General features: G+C 50.7%; 1 protein-coding gene across 3 annotated transcripts in view; it reads left to right on the forward strand.

The window, feature by feature from the left end:
• The first annotated feature begins 1,081 nt into the window (after positions 1 to 1,081).
• The window catches only part of GDPD5 (glycerophosphodiester phosphodiesterase domain containing 5), a 163,674-nt gene continuing 148,264 nt past the window's right edge, over positions 1,082 to 16,491 (forward strand). For 2 of the 3 annotated variants that reach the window (XM_044284763.1, XM_044284765.1), the window contains exon 1: positions 1,082 to 1,195. The gene's annotated coding sequence lies outside the window, so the exon portion shown is untranslated. Of the gene's footprint in view, positions 1,196 to 10,534; positions 10,805 to 16,491 lie in introns of those variants that run through there. The other variant, XM_044284764.1, reaches the window with a different exon arrangement.

Consider the following 16,491-nt stretch of genomic DNA (forward strand, 5'->3'; position numbering starts at 1 on the left):
CCCAATGCACGGAACGGCCGCCCAACGGCCGTGTGCATGAGGCCTTATACTGATCAAATGAGTCTACGTATTCATGCCACCCCAGAGAACAGAGGGCCTTCCACAATATTTCTACCAATTTAGTTTATCAGTCGGCGAAGGGTACGCCGAGGATAGTGCTCCGAAGCCTGGGATAGCAGAGCCACTGTGACATTAATCATAAATATAAAAAAAGTTATGATGGTCAGATTATGGTGATGCAAAGAATATATATATATTTTTTAAGTTTATATATTTTTAAACTATTAAAACACAAGGAAAACTATATCAATGTGGTATCACTGTTGTAATTGTAGTGACCGGGAGAACGAAGGGAACAGGTCAGTTTTACTGTATAATGAACGTCGTAGAAACAAAACCCCCCAAAAATTGTGGTGGAATTATGTTTTTTCCCAATTTCACCACATTTGGACTTTTTTTTCTGCTTCCCACTACATCGTATGCAATATTAAATGGTGCCATTAGAAAGTACAACTTCTCTGACAATAAACAAGCCCTCGTATGGCTGTGTGAACTGAGAAATAAAAAAGTTAAGGAAAGGAGTTAAAAAAAAACCCGAAAAAAATAATAAAAATAAAGGAAAAATTACTCAGTCCCTAGCGGGTTAAGTCCACCTCTTCTACCACCTGGAAGTGCCCCAAATGCCCCAGAAAGCTTACAGCCCAATTTGTGGGATTGTGCCTGCAAAATGCGCATGGCCGTAGCCATTTTTGCGGTCCTATTTTTGTCTGCAAAATGGACAACACGGCGCCATCTTTCACAGCGCCATTGAAGTAAATGGTCTGCATCCGATCCGACAAAAAAAAAAAATGGTCGTCTGCATGAGCCCTTAGGTGAAAGTAAGCCTGTTATCCATGATAGCAAAAATAATGATGATGGTAATAATATTAATGGTGACAGTGAAGATCAGGGTTGGTGTTGGCATTGATGGCAATGATAATGGTGCATGTCCCTTTAAGGGCCAGGAGTGTCAGTGACAGCGGCGCCTGTCTCTTTAAGAGCCTGGGGCGGGGCGGGGCTTCGCGGAATGAGTGACGGGGGCGGTGCCTGAGCGCGGAGTACAGCGGGGTCGGTGCAGGGAGCGGATCACACGGGGCTCGGGGCTCTCCGCACACACCCGGACACCGGGCGCACGGCTGCCGGACACCTGCACAGGGTAAGTGTGAGCCGCAGGTCAGGAGAGGACCACAAATACCAGCATGGCGTCACCCCTTCAAGCCTGGGACTTGTAGTTCTACTACAGCTGCGGCTCCCGTGCCCCCTTTCTGATAGCAGCCCACCCGGTCCTGTCCTTGTTTGCCCCCTCTGCTGCTAGGCTTCCTGGAAGTGCAGGGAACCACAACTCCCATCATCTGTCACCTGCTTCCAGGCCTCCTGGGACTTGTAGTTCTCCAGCAGGAGGCATAGAAAGTGCAGGGAACCACAACTCCCAGCATGCCTCACCTGCTTCCAGGCCTCCTGGGACTTGTAGTTCTCCAGAAGGAGGCAGAGAAAGTGCAGGGAACCACAACTCCCAGCATCTGTCACCTGCTTCCAGGCCTCCTGGGACTTGTAGTTCTCCAGCAGGAGGCATAGAAAGTGCAGGGAACCACAACTCCCAGCATGCCTCACCTGCTTCCAGGCCTCCTGGGACTTGTAGTTCTCCAGAAGGAGGCAGAGAAAGTGCAGGGAACCACAACTCCCAGCATCTGTCACCTGCTTCCAGGCCTCCTGGGACTTGTAGTTCTCCAGCAGGAGGCATAGAAAGTGCAGGGAATCACAACTCCCAGCATGCCTCACCTGCTTCCAGGCCTCCTGGGACTTGTAGTTCTCCAGCAGGACAGGCAGAGAAAGTGCAGGGAACCATAAGTCCCAGCATGTCATCTGCTTCTGGGCCTCCTGGGATATGTAGTTCTCCAGCAGGTGGCAGTGCAGGGAGCCACAAGTCCCACCATGTGTCATCTGCTTCTTGGTTTCCTGGGACTTGTAGTTCTTCAGCAGGAGGATGAGGCAGCACAGGGAACCAGCATCTCTGCTCTGCTGCTTAGCAGTCTGGCGCTTGTAGTTCTCCAGGTGGAGAAGTCAATGCAGAGGAATTGCAAGTCCTCCCAGCATGCCTGCTCTGCTGCTAGGCGTCCTGGGACTTGTAGTTCTCCAGGTGGAGAAGTCAATGCAGGGGAATTACAAGTCCTCCCAGCATGCCTGCTCTGCTGCTAGGCGTCCTGGGACTTGTAGTTCTCCAGCAGTAGGCGGCAGTGCAGAGAACCACAAGTCCTCCCAGCATCTCTCCTCTGCTGCTAGGCGTCCTGGGACTTGTAGTTCTCCAGCAGTAGGCGGCAGTGCAGAGAACCACAAGTCCTCCCAGCATCTCTCCTCTGCTGCTAGGTGTCCTGGGACTTGTAGTTCTCCAGCAGTAGGCTGCAGTACAGAGAACCACAAGTCCTCCCAGCATCTCTCCTCTGCTGCCAGGTGTCCTATGATTTGTAGTTCTCCAGAAGGAGGAGGAGTCCGTACAGGGGATCTACAGTTCCTCCCAGCTTGTCTCCTCGGCTTCCAGTTCTCTGGTGGGGACAACAAACCGAGGGATATATGAGCTAAAACTGCAGGTGAACTACAAGTCCCAGGATTCTGCAATGGGGATTGTGATCTCATGCAGCTTGCGGAGTGGACCACAACTATGAGAAGCAGTTAGGTCATGCTGATATTTGTAGTTCAACCGGCCGTCTCTCCCAAGGCGGAAGAGAACTACAAGTACCAGCATGCCCCCGCAGCTTGTAGACTCGCTGGTGCTGCTAGTTCCAGGGCGGAGCTGTGAGGCTTTCTGATACTTGTCGCTCTCCCGGAAGAGCAGCACCAGAGAAGATGCCAGCCAGCGGGCAGAGGAGGCACCCCACCCGGCACCATTCAGAACCCTTCTTCAAGGGCCGCTCCAGTCTGCCCTGTAAAATTAAACAGTTCTGCAGATGTGTTACAATGGTCTGGCCTTTTCCAAGATCTCTGCTTGCTGTCACAGGCAGAGAATGGCCTAGATACAACTGTAACAAACCCTCCGCTGCGAGACCCATTAGGTCCGTACAGGTTTTCAGCTTTTGGATAGACACAGGGATGATTATTCCATTCACTGACAGCAAACAGAGATCTTTATATTGTGTGCATTGTGCCTGATCTGTCTCGACACTGCCATCGCTGCTGGGGGGGGGGGGGGGGTTGGATCAGTATTCTAGGGAGATGCCAGTGTGTGCCAAGCCTGGTCCCTTTTGGGGGATGCTACCTGGCGGGGTGGGCTGCGCGGGGGGCGGGTGCCGCTGTACGTTGGGTGCTTTGTGTATTTATAGCCTGTTTTGCGCGGTTCATTCACCGGAGGTCATTGTTTTGGGGATTGGCGGTCCACGTGCTCCGCCGGGATTATCTGCTGCTAAAAATGGAAGCTGCCGGGGAGAATGTGAGGTGACGCTGCAGCGCGGAGTGCCAGGCTGGCTGCGGCGAGGATGCTGCTGAGTACCAGCTGTCAGTAATGTTACTGGGAAAGCTGGGTGACAGCCCATCTGTGCATTACAGCTCACCCAGCTTTCCCAGAGTGCAGAGGTGCAGCGGCAGGCTGTGTATAGGAGATGACTTGCCATTCAGAGCCTGGGAAAGCTGGGTGACAACCTGTACGGCCTTATCATAGCTGAAACATAAGTTGTCACCCAGCTTTCCTAGAGTCCAGAATGTCAGGTGCAGAGGATACCTGGCTGACTTGCCACAAGGTCTAGTACATATTCTTTCCATTCAGGAATGTGGGAAAGCTGAATGCCCGCTCCTATGGGAACTTACTGGTGCCCACGTACCCGCTAAGAAAAGTTGGGTGCATTGGTCGAAGGATTGCACCAGGTATCGAACTTTCAATACCCAATCAATACTTCTGCAATCAGATCCATACGATCCGATACTGTGCAGCCTAGTATCTTTTCGAAAGAGTGGCGTACCGCCCTCGGCGACAGCGGCTAATGGTTATTAAATAAAATATAAAAAAAAACACAAGTATAAAACATTCCCTTTCCTAATTTTACATATAAAAATATATAAACAATAAAAATGTAAACCTATTAGGTATCGCCGTGTCCGAAAAAATTTGAACTTTTAAGATATAAAAAAATATTTCCTATGCGGTGAACGCCGTAAATGAAAAAAAAAACAAAGAAAAACACTCGATTCGCCTTTTTTTTTTTTTTTGTCACCCTATTCCCCCTAGGATAGGACTGTTCCATAAAATGCGGAATTCCCACAGCTTTTTTGGTGTTTTTTTTTTTTCTTTTACGTGGTATCGAGTATCGCAATAATTTTTTATGGTATCGAAATCAAATCAAAATTTGGGTATGGTGACAACCCTAGTTGGTCGTCCTGTCATATCTCTCCTTTGGTGTTCTGTGTATACTGGGACATAATGGTGAATTCCAGGAAAATACTGGTGCAGATATTTAAAGGGCATGTCCATATAAAGGTTTTTACATTGCATGGATGCCCCAATAGTCAACTTGTCCCATATGCCCCTCCCCTTTTGTCAGCGCCGGGTCACATGACCATTCGCTGGCAGCAGGGTTCACTTGATTGGCGTTATTAGTGGGCATTTACTGGGTGGTCAGGCATGCAGATGCCGGCAGCTTCTTGTGGTGACAAGTTCCCCTTTAAATTGTCGGCACCTGGGTGTAAATGTCACCTTGGAGGTCGTTGTCCCTACGTGCATCTTCTTACGGCCTTGAAATTCCAGACCATGGTGCACTGGGGGTTGGGTGAAAACCACCTAGCCATTGCAGGGTCATATCCTGCTTCTCTACCTCCGGCTGTGTCAGTCTCCACCGCGGCTCTGGCATTCTATTCGCGGACCAGGATGATCAGTCCTCCAAGATAAAGGATAATGGCGGAGGACACAGGAAGAGTGAGAGGATACATTGTATCACATAAACAGTGACATCAGATACAATGTTGCGGCTGAACACTAATGGGGGGGCTCCTGTAATAGAGCTGTGATGCGCGATCAGCGGCGCCCGTGTCCGCTCTTCCTGCTCTGCCGGAATTTGTTTTTCCTAAAATTTGAAGTGCTTGGTAATTTCAGCGGCGGGAGGAGGAGGAGGTGTGAAATCTGGTGAAATACAAGCAGAATTGCCCTGGGAATTTGGAATGTATTAAACATGTGATTCCTGCATCGGTGGGTGGAAATGTTGGAGGGGGGCGCTCTCTTCCCCCCGCCCAGGTCCCTTCTGGTGCTCTGTGGGGTTGTCACCCAGCTTTCCCAGGCTCCGGAGGGATAGACGCAGGATCCGCATTCTATACTTGCCAGTGGGAGACTCCACCAGTGCTGCACAAACATCCGAGGTACACCTGTAATCACCCAGCTTTTCCAGGCTCATTTATTGCACACTGTCCCTTTAAGGACTGAGGTCATCATTTACAGTTTGGGTAGTCACCCAGCTTTCCCAGTCGTGATGGAGGGAAATATGTATCAGCCAGTGAGATTTCTCAGGATTCGGGAAAGCTGGGTGGCGGCCTGCTTCTACAGCCATATTGGTTGTCACCAAGCTTTCCCAGAAGCAGATACTATTAAATGCATCATCTGTAAACTACTACTCCCACAAGAGAGGGGAGGGGGGGTTACTTCTCCAGCTTTTGGGAGTCTACAATGCTGAGGGTTGTAGTTGCACAGCAGCCGGAGCGCTTCTGGTACATGAACCAGACTTGGGAGAGGAACGTGTGATTCACAGGAGCGGGAGGCAGCGTCCTCCAAGGAAATGATGAGTGTTGCTGCCTGGAGACATGAGGTCATACAGGAGGATGACTTGCAGTCCTATGTAAAAGTTTGCTATAAATACTATGGGTACTCACCAAGGGGGGGGTCCTAACTCTCATGCTCGCAGTTTTCCTGGCGATTGCCCGCTTTGCACTGTTTAGCGCAGTCAGTGGATGACTACTCTTTGTAATGAAATGTTTGCTTTTGTTCGCAATTCATCAAGACCTCTGCTTGCTGTCAGTGAATTGGAGCATAGGGCGCAACGTGTCCTCCGATAAGCAGAGGTTGGCGCCAGGCCGTGTGTTCGTAGCCTCTGTGTCATCTTCATCTGTTTATCTCCAGCCTACATGTGGTGACGCCCGCTGTTAGTGCGACACGTGTAGGATGCAGCGCGGGTGATCGCGTAACCCTTTCCTCCTTCATTTGGGGGGCGGAGGGCCTCGTAATCTGCCCTACTGTGTGACAGAAATAGAGGGCACCTCAGTCAGGGGTCCCCCAGACCGCACCCCTGAAATGAATTTACCCCCCCAGACCGCACCCCTAAAATGAATTCACCCTCCAGACTGCACCCCTAAAATGAATTTACCCCCTCAGACCGCACCCCTGAAATGAATTTACCCCCTCAGACCGCACCCCTGAAATGAATTTACCCCCTCAGACTGCACCCCTGAAATGAATTTACCCCCCTCAGACCGCACCCCTGAAATGAATGTACCCCCCTCAGACCGCACCCCTGAAAAGAATTTACCCCCCCAGACCGCACCCCTGAAATGAATTTACCCCCTCAGACCGCACCCCTGAAATGAATTTACCCCCCCAGACTGCACCCCTGAAATGAATTTACCCCCCCAGACTGCACCCCTGAAATGAATTTACCCCCCCAGACCGCACCCCTGAAATGAATTTACCCCCCAGACCGCACCCCTGAAATGAATTTACCCCCTCAGACCGCACCCCTGAAATGAATTTACCCCCTCAGACCGCACCCCTGAAATGAATTTACCCCCCTCAGACCGCACCCCTGAAATGAATGTACCCCCTCAGACCGCACCCCTGAAATGAATGTACCCCCTCAGACCGCACCCCTGAAATGAATGTACCCCCCTCAGACTGCACCCCTGAAATGAATGTACCCCCCTCAGACCGCACCCCTGAAATGAATGTACCCCCCTCAGACCGCACCCCTGAAATGAATTTACCCCCCTCAGACCGCACCCCTGAAATTAATTTACCCCCCTCAGACCGCACCCCTGAAATTAATTTACCCCCCCAGACCGCACCCCTGAAATTAATTTACCCCCCCAGACCGCACCCCTGAAATGAATTTACCCCCCTCAGACCGCACCCCTGAAATGAATTTACCCCCCTCACACCGCACCCCTGAAATGAATTTACCCCCCTCAGACCGCACCCCTGAAATGAATTTACCCCCCTCAGACCGCACCCCTGAAATGAATTTACCCCCCTCAGACCGCACCCCTGAAATGAATTTACCCCTCCCAGACTGCACCCCTGAAATGAATTTACCCCTCCCAGACTGCACCCCTGAAATTAATTTACCCCCCTCAGACTGCACCCCTGAAATGAATGTACCCCCCAGACTGCACCCCTGAAATGAATGTACCCCCCAGACTGCACCCCTGAAATGAATGTACCCCCCAGACTGCACCCCTGAAATGAATGTACCCCCCAGACTGCACCCCTGAAATGAATGTACCCCCCCAGACTGCACCCCTGAAATGAATTTACCCCCTCAGACTGGAACCTTTTAATTGAATTCAGAACCTGGGACAAAACCTGAAAATGAATTGAAATCCCAGCACAGACCCTATACCAGGCATCGCACTCCTGACACTGCCCTTCTCCAGTGCCCTTCTGGGCAGGTCTGTGTGGTCCGGACAGCTGTCGCCTGGGACCGGATTTGGACCGCGGTTCAGCAGTTGCGCTTGTTGCTCTTCACCTACCGCACAATGATGGCGCTTGCTTAAAGGGCATCTGTCAGCAGTTTTGTCCCTATGACACTGGCTGACCTGTTACATGTGCTCTCGGCAGCTGACGTCATCTGTGTTGGACCCATGTCCATATGTGCCCGCATTGCTGAGAAAGATTGTTTTAATATATGCAAATTAGCCTCTAGGAGCAACGGGGGCGTTACCATTACACCTGGAGGCTCAGCTCTCTTTGCCGCGACCTCCGCACTTTGATTGACAGGGCCAGCTGTGATGATGTCTTCAATCAAAGAGCAGAGGGCGTGGCAGTTGCAGAGAGAGGAGATCCTTTAGGTGTAACGGCAACGCCCCCGTTGCTCCTAGGGGCTCATTTGCATATATTCAGACATCGTTTTTTTCAGCATATTTCTCAGCAATGCGGGCACATATGAACATGGGACCAACACAGATGCCTTCAGCTGCCGAGAGCACATGTCATAGGGACAAAACTGCTGACAGATGCCCTTTAAAGGGGTTGTCCCAAGACAATATCATCCGCACCTGCATGCTGATGCTCCATTCAGTTATATTGGACAGCAAGAGATCAGAGAGCTGCGACCTCTTCATAGTCTGCCAAGCACAGCGCCATACATCGTATAGTGGCCATGCCTGGTATTGCATCGCAAGCCCATTCACTTGAGGCCATGTGAGCGATGGCTGAGGCCCCTACCAACAACTGATCGGCAGGGGTACAAGGCGTCAGACCCCCACCAATCGGATATCCTGAGGATAGGTCCTCACCATGTAAGTCCTGGACAACCAATCCAGTGAAAACCCCTCTTTCCAAATCTTTTTTGGCTGATGTCCTCTGCTATTGATGATTTATTAGGGAATTGCTATGTAAGCGATATTCCCTTCTTGCCCTTTGGAGGCCAGTACCGCAGTGCGCACAGGTTTTTAGCCCATGGCGAGGGATGCTTTCGCAGCGAACCCCCCGAGAGGCCTTTAATGAGGCGGCATCGGGCGTAATCTGCAGCTTAAGCTTTTCTAAAGAGCGCGTCAATAAGACTGTTTAGCGGGGATCGATCTGCGTGTCCCGAGGAGGCCCAAGATTACGCCGCCGCTCTGCACTTCAGGTTGAAAAGTTCAGTGGAGCCGAGACGCCCCCTCCCCATATCATTCCCTATATGGCACTATTACTTATCTAAAGGGCATTTCCACCCAAGATATCTCTGCACGCGGATGCATTCGCCTTCTGATTATACGTGAAGAATCGACAGTGATTGCGTGAAAAAACACCCCCCAAAAAAGCCAAAATGTTCATTTTGTGCTCTTACGATTTCAGGACCATCATGCTTTGCTCATTCAAACCTCTTTATGGGCGGGTTGGAAGAGGAAGCCCTTAAAACATGGGCTGCAATTTTTTAATGGGGCCCTGTCCTTTATCTTAAAGGGATCCTAGGATCACTGTTATTTTCCCAGCATCCTTTGCTAGACTAGGAAGCAGATGTGGTGGTCGGTGGCGGTGGTCTTGAGAAGAGAAGACTCCGATAAGTCCTCTCCTGGACTGCAGTGATCTTGTAGGGGAAAGATCTATGGCTTTATTATTCCTCAGCTTCTTTAGGAACGGAATGCCAGAGCGACAGTGAAGACTGACACAGGCACAGCGCTGTAGGGGGGGAGAAAGGAGCAGCTAAAACTATGGTAGTGCATCTGTATAGCCATTCATGGTTTGTGGAAAGCAGAGTGGCCATAACTGATCGCTCGGCACTTAATAGAAGATAAATGCGGAAACCGCTAAATATGGTATTTAAAGGTTATTTTCAGCTTTTTTTTGGCAAAAATTCCACCACTAAGGCTCATGCACACGACCGTATGTATTTTGCGGTCCGCAAAAAACACGAATGACATCTGTGTGTTTTCCGTATTTTGCTGGCCCCTAATAGAACAGTCCTATCCGTAATGCGGATAATAATAGGACATGTTCTATTTCTTTGCGGAACGGACATACGGAAACAGAATGCACCCGGAGTTACTTCATTATTTTTTTTATTTTTTTTTTGCGGACCCTTTTAAATGAATGGTTCTGCATACGAACGGACACGGAAAGAAAATACATGAGCCCTTACGGAGATTTTAGTAGGCTATACAATCGCTTAAAGGGATTTTCTGCAGCTTTCTAATGCACTTTGTGTTACAATTCTTTACCATTTTCAAGATCTCTGCTTTCTGTCAGTAAAGGTGAACGCTCACGTTTACATCCAACGCTGTACAGACCATCTATAGTTTGCTACAGTTGTATCCAGTCTGTGCGCTAAACAGTCAGGACGGGAACATTATGTACGTTGTAGCGCGCTATCAGGGAAGGAAGGGAGAATGGCGCTGCCGACGGATGGATGGCTACAATGGTAACAAACCCTCAGCTGCGAGAAATACTAGGTTTGAGCCGGTTCACGTAATCTTCATATCCTGTTGACGGATCCGGCTCAGTGCCCCAGTCGCTCGTGATCCCCAGGTAACCCGGAAACTGCTGCTTGTAAAATCCCAGCTCTTTGGCCCCGCGCCCGATCCCAGCTGCTTCCTTGGGAAATGGGGAGACGAGGTGAACTCCGCCACGAGTCAGCAAATCCTGATTATTTTGGCCTTTTCCTCGGCAGCAGGGGAGGAGCGGGCGTAACTGGGGGGGGGGGGCGTGCCATACAGGGTCCGTTTTAGGATTGCTCCATATATAAACTGCGGAGTAGATGTATCCTGTTTACGGCAGCCTGGATTCTGTGAGTGACAGGCCTCCCTAAACAGCACCTGCTACCTGCCCCCGAGACCCTTCCACGCGTGCCCCTGGCACCAGGCGAATGTGTGACGTAATAAGGAGGTGATTTGCAAGGGAAATACCCAGGTGTGAGGCATGGGGGACGCCTAGCCCGGTGCCTCTCTCTGTTTTTTGCATATGGCACGTGACCGAGGCGCCTGCAGCTTCCAGGTAGCATCCCGTATCTATCACTGCAGCCAGTTGCATCACAGATTTAAAGGCCGATTCCAGTCTCGCTTCATATTAACCCGATCTGTGCGGTAAACGTCCCTACGTTACAAGGTAACCATGTTTTACTTTTTAAAAATTTCCAAATCTGTAAATTTTTTAGTCTGAAGATGGTTCCCGTTTTTCATATGGTCTTTGCTGTGGGAGGAGCTTGGTCTGAGGTGCCCTTTGTCACCCTCTCCTGGATATTGCTGGGGTTTACCAGTCTATTGACGTGTCAGAAGGCATCCTTAGCTGGCATCTAAAACAACTGGGCTCCCTCCAAGCCAGGAGGTTCTGCAGCAGCCGGGGTGTCTATGGTATATGGCAGAAGGCTTAAAGGAATACTCCACCGTTATGATGACATTTCAGTTCTAAATGCCCTTGTGTGTACAGAGAAGTTTTCTCCATTCACATCTAAAGCTAACCGAGCTGAAGACAGTGAGACAGATGTTTGACAGAGGGGTGGAGCTAAACTGATGTCTGTTACCAAGGACGACCAGCAGACTTTTGAAAGCAGCTTTGAGTATGACCAGAGAAGAAGACATTAAATAAATCAGAATTGGTACCAACGAGCGATGCTAAGGATTTTTTACACTAGAATTGAAAGGGAAAAAAAAAATCAAATCTCATTAAGTTTTTATTTTTTAAATCGGCCACTTTTTTAATTTTTAGAAAAATGGAGCTGTGATAAAAGCGCAATTTTAACGCGACCTCAAGGTTAAATATATGGAGTCTCCTCTTCTAGCACAGGGTGAACCTTTCGATATTTGCTGGTGCATACAGCCGCGAGCCGCCATTCACCTTCATGTAATTAGAGGCTGCAGACGGTTCCGGCTGGAACATTTCATTTTCAGTCGGATGATTATTCCGTCCCGCGTAAGACGTAAGCGTTCCTGCACAAAGGCCCGGAGTAATTGACTCTGGCGGAAGATAGCGAAGTTTATTTTGAAGTGGCGGTCCATCATTTCCGAAGAAGAAGAAAGAAAGAAAAAAAAAGACTCTCTGCTCCGTTAATTACTTTTCTCCCTGACTAACGGCTTCCTATGGAGATGATTTCAGGCTGATTTCTGAAAAAAAGAGGCTGTTGCCCCTAGCAACCGAGGTCAGTGCAGCTGAAGAATTGGTTGTCATGGGCAGTATGGAGGGTTCTGCTTGATGGAGCCTTGCTGTCCATACCACCCAGAGTTCATCTTTTATTTCCTCACGTTCTGTGGAAAAATGAAAGCTGTGGAGTAATTGGTTGCTATGGGCAACAGAGACAGTTTCCACTATGGGCCTCATCTGTCAGAACCGCATTGCCCATAGCAACCAATCACAGCACAGCTTTCATTTTTCCACAGCCCTTGAAGAACTAAAAGCTGAACTCTGATTGGTTGCTATGGGAAGGAATATTTAATCTATTAAAACCGTCCATGTTGCCCATAGCAACCAATCACACAGCAGATTTCATTTTTCCACAGCACCTGAAGAACTAAAAGCTGGGCTCTGATTGGTTGCTGTGGGCAGCAAGGCTTCATTGATCAGAACAGTTTGTGTTGCCTAAAGTGACCAATCACAACGCTCAAAAAACTAAAAGCTGAGCTCTGGTCACTAGGGGCAACAAGGCTCGAATAGATAACTGAGGCCCAGTGCTTGGCCTGTATTTGTCTGGTTCCGGGAAAGCTGGGTGGGCATAATCGCTGTTCAGGAGCCTGGAAAAGCTGTGGGTGCTAGTAATCACCCAGCTTTTCCAGGGCCCTAAATGGCCACTATGCTGTCCTATACAGTGACCCTTTTGTCCGCAGGGAGCTGAAGTGGCGGCCATGTTTTCTCTGCTTTCTGAATACACTGATGTAGGTGTGTGAAGTAATCAGGATGTGATGGGTTAATGAACGGCGGCGCTGTAATCAGCAGCGGCGGTAATGTGGGGACATTAGAAAGCGATTATAAGTGTTATTACGTGCGGGGCTGATGATAAGCGCTCACCAGGGAGTCGAAAATCTGATCACGTCATAATAATGGTCTGACAGTGAAGAAATAATATAATGTACAAAAGGGGCATGTAAAATGTAATCAGCGCATGCCCTCACATCGCAGTACCCCAGGCTGCTGCTCTGTCCTTCCTCAATGCTTTACACTGCAGCATTGTTCTATTAGGACACAAATCAGTGCATGGCTGCATGGATTGGAGTTAGAAGTATTCTAAAATTCACCTCTTTAGCTCATGCTTTACACTGCAGCTCTGCTCTACGGTCAGTGACTTTTGCTTAGCTGCGTTGTCGATTGGAGTCCTGTTTCAGGCTGCCACTCTGATTTTGCGCAGTGCTTTATACTGCAGGTAAGATCAGTGACTCCAGCTTTGCTACATCGTCCACTGGTGTCTAAGTTTATCTAAAATTCACTTCCTCCCCTATAAGTGACTCTGGCTTAATTAGCTGCATTGCCCATTGGAGTCCAAAATGCACCTGGTCTCTCATCAGAGGCTCAGGTAGCGCTCTGGCATTCCTCAATGCTTTATACTTCAGCTCTGCTTTATCAGGGCATATTTCTGATTACTGAAATGCATTTTCTGTCTCATTAGAGGTGGATGCTGCTCTTTCCGTCCACCATGCTGTACAGTACATCTCTGCTTGTTCAGATTCTTGCACTTCTGTGTGCCTATGATGAATATGTTCCACTTGTGGAGGTGCGACACGCACCCCCAATCTCATATGTACGTCCCAAGTGTCAGCCCCCCACTGATCACATTGAATCTGCCGGCTGCGTGGTCAGAGTGCAGGCTGCCATAAATGATGCCCTGCATTCAGCAGATGCCATGTTGATTACGGGCACAGGTGAGAGGGGTTCACTAACTTTCAGTGTTGCCATCGCGCTGTGCTCTGCAGTATGACACATCCGGGATGTTTGCTGCCGGCGGGCACCGCTGCAGACCCTGGCTGTGCCCGGTGGCGCTGCCTCTGTCATAATATTTACTTTTGTGGTGAAGCCGGTCTGCCTCTGAGCCGCAGAGCTCATGTCTGTGGTGGCGGCGGGGACTGAGCATGTGACCCCGGGCGCTGTGTAACACGGTCGGCTTAGGGTTTGTGGTGCAGCTGCTTGTGTAGTGAGCGGTGCGTCATGTCCCCAGCCTGGGTGGTCCTCACCGTGAAAAACGAGGCCCTTTTATTTAAGCACATTCCATAGAGGAGAACGTCTCCTGCCGGCTGCGCTCTGCTTACATTGTGTGCAGGTCTTCACACTGCTGATCCCCCAATACTCAGTCACAGCAGCGGAGCCCGGCTCTCCCAGAGTCCGGAATGGCAAAGGGGGAACTGGTCGGCGCGTAACCGGAAAGATCTGCCGTTCAGTGGACTTAGAAAGCTGGAAGTGAAAGACTGGTGACCCCACAACCCAGGTGGCCATGACTATTGACCCCTCTGGTGGGCAGTGCTGACCTCTACTCCACTGTCCACTGCTTCTGACCTCTTGTCCAGGAAGACCGCCACTTTCATCTGGGGAAATGCTGCTTTTGACCTCTCATCCCAGGAGCAGGGGCGATCACTTTCTAGACCTCTCATCCTGGGAGCAGGGGCCATCACTCTCTAGACCTCTCATCCTGGGAGCAGGGGCCATCACTCTCTAGACCTCTCATCCTGGGAGCAGGGGCCATCACTCTCTTGACCTCTCATCCCAGGAGCAGGGGCCATCACTTTCTAGACCTCTCATCCCGGGAGCAGGGGCCATCACTCTCTAGACCTCTCATCCTGGGAGTAGGGGCCATCACTCTCTTGACCTCTCATCCCAGGAGCAGAGGCTTTTGCTCTCTAGACCTCTCATCCCGGGAGCAGGGGCCATCACTTTCTAGACCTCTCATCCCGGGAGCAGGCAGGGGCTATCGCTCTTTTGACCTCTCATCGCAGGGGCTATCGCTCTCTTGACCTCTCATCGCAGGGGCTATCGCTCTCTTGACCTCTCATCCCGGGAGCAGGGGCCATCGCTCTCTAGACCTCTCATCCCGGGAGCAGGGGCCATCGCTCTCTAGACCTCTCATCCCGGGAGCAGGGGCCATCGCTCTCTAGACCTCTCATCCCGGGAGCAGGGGCCATCGCTCTCTAGACCTCTCATCCTGGGAGTAGGGGCCATCACTCTCTTGACCTCTCATCCCAGGAGCAGGGGCCATCACTTTCTAGACCTCTCATCCCGGGAGCAGGGGCCATCACTCTCTAGACCTCTCATCCTGGGAGTAGGGGCCATCACTCTCTTGACCTCTCATCCCAGGAGCAGAGGCTTTTGCTCTCTAGACCTCTCATCCCGGGAGCAGGCAGGGGCTATCGCTCTTTTGACCTCTGATCGCAGGGGCTATCGCTCTCTTGACCTCTCATCGCAGGGGCTATCGCTCTCTTGACCTCTCATCCCGGGAGCAGGGGCCATCGCTCTCTAGACCTCTCATCCCGGGAGCAGGGGCCATCGCTCTCTAGACCTCTCATCCCGGGAGCAGGGGCCATCGCTCTCTAGACCTCTCATCCCGGGAGCAGGGGCCATCGGTCTCTAGACCTCTCATCCTTGGGAGCAGGGGCCATCGGTCTCTAGACCTCTCATCCTTGGGAGCAGGGGCCATCGGTCTCTAGACCTCTCATCCTTGGGAGCAGGGGCCATCGGTCTCTAGACCTCTCATCCTTGGGAGCAGGGGCCATCGCTCTCTAGACCTCTCATCCTTGGGAGCAGGGGCCATCGCTCTCTAGACCTCATCCTTGGGAGCAGGGGCCATCGCTCTCTAGACCTCTCATCCTTGGGAGCAGGGGCCATCGCTCTCTAGACCTCTCATCCCGGGAGCAGGGGCCATCACTTTCTAGACCTCTCATCCCGGGAGCAGGGGCCATCGCTCTCTTGACCTCTCATTGCAGGGGCTATCGCTCTCTAGACCTCTCATCCCGGGAGCAGGGGCCATCGCTCTCTAGACCTCTCATCCCGGGAGCAGGGGCCATCGCTCTCTAGACCTCTCATCCTGGGGAACACCCCTTTTGACTTCTTGGACTTCTCCTTAAATTGTCCTCTAGTTGTCATTGATGTGGCTGCCACTACTATTGATGACCCCATACCTGCAGTGACCACCACATTTGTTGAGCAGAAGTGGTTCCTTCACTTTGCAGAGGACGTCCACGATCTTGGGTCTCTTCCCTCGGTGGCACTCGTGGTGACGGCGCCGACACTGGAGGAGAATGGCTCACGGTCCGCCGTTCCTCTGCGTATTATGTGAATATTTAGAGTAGAAGGTGATGACAGGTCGCCGCGCCCGTCCACCACCACCTCGCATATCATCGGCCCCGGAGATGCATTTACTGTCTGGTTCAATCATCGGATGCATCTAACACAAAGCCACTGCGGAAGCTGCACCGAGTGAGGGCGCGCCCCTGCCGGGGGGAGGGGGGCAGTGATGGAAGACTAATTAGATTTGAAATTGCATTTGGAAATGGAATCTGTAAACAGCGGATATTGTGATCACCTCCAACTGCGGGAAACGGTGAAATATTACACAGGAAATGGAAATATGTTGTGTTTTTGTTGTATTTTTTTCAGCCTGGCCGAGGGGGCACTGTCAGTATTGGCGGCAGTGCACCCGGCCCTGTACCCGACACATGTGATACATCTTCATTACAAAATTTCACTCATTTTCCAGTTACTTTTTAATTTGTTTTACCTGTTGTTACATGGAAACCATCAAGAAGCTGATTTTTTTTTTTTTTATGGATTTGTTATTCATTCTGCTTGATGAACCTTCTGCTGTCATTCCGATTGAGTGG

This window comes from Bufo gargarizans, chromosome 3 (assembly GCF_014858855.1).
Source record: "Bufo gargarizans isolate SCDJY-AF-19 chromosome 3, ASM1485885v1, whole genome shotgun sequence".
In the NCBI taxonomy this organism is placed as follows: Eukaryota; Metazoa; Chordata; class Amphibia; order Anura; family Bufonidae; genus Bufo; species Bufo gargarizans.